Consider the following 2,546-nt stretch of genomic DNA (forward strand, 5'->3'; position numbering starts at 1 on the left):
TTCTCTGTGTAGCTTTGCAGCTTTCCTGGATCTCACTCTGTAGACCAGGCTGGCCTTGAACTCACGGAGATCCGCCTGCCTCTGCCTCCAAGTGCTGGGATTAAAGGCATGTACCACCACTGCCCGGCCAACAGTATACATTTCAAGTACTATTTATTCCCATGAATACCAAAGTGAAACATGTTCCTTGTCACACACTACATGCCACAGGACAGGGCTACTAGCCCCAAAGACATCAAGAGTTATTGATTCTTCTGGGACTGGCAAGGCAGTTGAGTGGGTAGCGATGCCTTCCACCAAGCCTTATGACCTGAGTTCAACTTCTAGGAATCACATGATAAAGGGAGAGAACTTACGAGCTTACTCTGAAAAGTTGTCTTCTGATTTCCGTCACACACACACACACACACACACACACACACACACACACACACAAGAAAAGAAAAAAGATTGATTCTCAGGAACTTAATGGGGGAGCTATTATCAGAAAATCAAGAGGTCAACATATGATCTGAGAGGGAGTGAATGAGGAAAAAACTGAAGACAAGGAACTGTTAATCCAGGGCAGAGTGAAGCAGTGACTCAGCGGCTGCAGGCCCCGGGACTTTGAGTCCAACACACAGGAGACCAGCAGGTTCCAGCCAGAGCTTCCCGGGACCCATACCATGCTGGCTTCCCTGTGCTAAACTCCCACGTCCTGTGTCTTTGCTATCTTGCTTATACATTGTCATGGACTGAGTCAGAGTTGAGGAAAAGCTGCCATGCACTTGAAAGAGGCGGTAAAGGACAAGGCTAGTAGACACTTGAATGACTTGGGCGCCATAAAGTACGGACAGGTGGGTTCATGTTGGGCTACAACACTGTCTTATGACCCCAAGCAACTCATTTGACTTCTCCCAGCCTCGGGTCCCTTTAAGTAGGAAAGTCATACCTACCTCAGGGTTGTCATAGGGTCAGATGAAGTCATTTTGAAGTTCTTAGCATGTCACTATGATTGTGTTTACTGAGTGTCCATGTCCTGTCCTTGTCTCACCTTGCCTGTTAAAGAGCAGGGTGAATGATCCCCCATGCTAAAGAACAGGGTGAATGATCCCCCATGCTAAAGAACAGGGTGAATGATCCCCCATGCTAAAAAACAGGGTGAATGATCCCCCACGTGAAAGAACAGGGTGAGTGATCCCCCAAGATTTTTCCAGCTCTGAGCCCCTGACTCTGCCTAGATGTTTGAAGGTATATGAGAACTCCCCACAGTGGTAGGAAAGGCATGGCCAAGACCCAGCATTCTTGGACTCTTCAGAGAGATGGCTTAGTGGTTAAAGGCACTAACTGCTCTTTCAGAGGACCTGGGTTCAATTCCCAGCACCCACATGGAAGCTCACAACTGTCTCTAATTCTAGGGGACCCAACACTCTCACATGGATGTACATGCAGGGAAAACACCAATGCATTAAAAAAAAAAAAAAAAAAAAAAAAAAAAAAAAAAAAAAAAAAAAAAAAAAAAAAAAGACCCAGCATTCTCAGCTCTTTTATAAAAATATGCCCAGGCAGGAGAGGTGTCACTAGATCTGAAGGCCAGGAAGTAGGGAGGAGAGAGGAACCAAGGAACTTCCTCTGATCCTCCCTCCCTGTTCTGTTCATCAACCACCCAAAGAAGCCTCTAGATCCGGGAGGCCTAAGGGGCTGATCTTCTCTGGATAGGCACTTCTAGAAGCTGTCTCATTCTACATTGTGAAGGCATCTGTACAGACTAGCACAGTGCCTGGCACACATAGAAGAAATTCTAGAGACATGTGTAGCCTGATAAGAGAGAGTCCATTCTCCTGAGCTGACTCTAGAATGGCTGGACTACCTGAAGGGGACAGTCTAAGTGTCTAGTGACTTACTGTGATGAGGAGAAATGAAGCTTTAAGGGCCAGTATGGTCAGGGGCAGAGACCTCTGTCACATAGCAAGAGGAGGCCTCCCCTGGACTAGAGCTGTTCAACTCCAGAGTCCCATCAAAGACACTGTGGTCCAAGCAAGATGGGGATTTCACTGAGGACAGTAGGTGGGACCAGCTGAATCCTTCAACCTCTTGTTTTAAGGGGAATTGTGGGTACCTCAAGCAATAATGGATCAGAGTTCTCTCTCTTCTCAGGTTACACATATCTCCAGAATTTCTTCTGTGTGTGCCAGGCACTGTGCTAGTCTGTAGGGATGCCTTCATAATGTGGAATGAGACTTGTCCACAGCTTCTACAAGTGCCTGTCCAGAGAGGACTAGCCCCTTAGGCCTCCTGGGTCTAGAGGCTTCTTTGGGTGGTAGATGGACAGAACAGGGAAAGAAGGTCAGAGGACATTCCTGAATGTGTCAGGACTCCAATCCGTTTTTGGAGTCCGGACACATTAATTTCAGAAGAGTCATTTAATTTGCATTCTCTCTTGATCATTCATGATGGGAGTCACAGGAACTTCTCTCCGTGGTCATTTGTCAACTAAGCTACTGTGGGAATGAAGGGAGCTGTGTCTGCTGGGTGCCAGACACTTCTAAGGGTGATAGACATGTTAA

The sequence above is a fragment of the Peromyscus eremicus genome, chromosome 4 (genome assembly GCF_949786415.1).
Source record: "Peromyscus eremicus chromosome 4, PerEre_H2_v1, whole genome shotgun sequence".
Classification (NCBI taxonomy): domain Eukaryota; kingdom Metazoa; phylum Chordata; class Mammalia; order Rodentia; family Cricetidae; genus Peromyscus; species Peromyscus eremicus.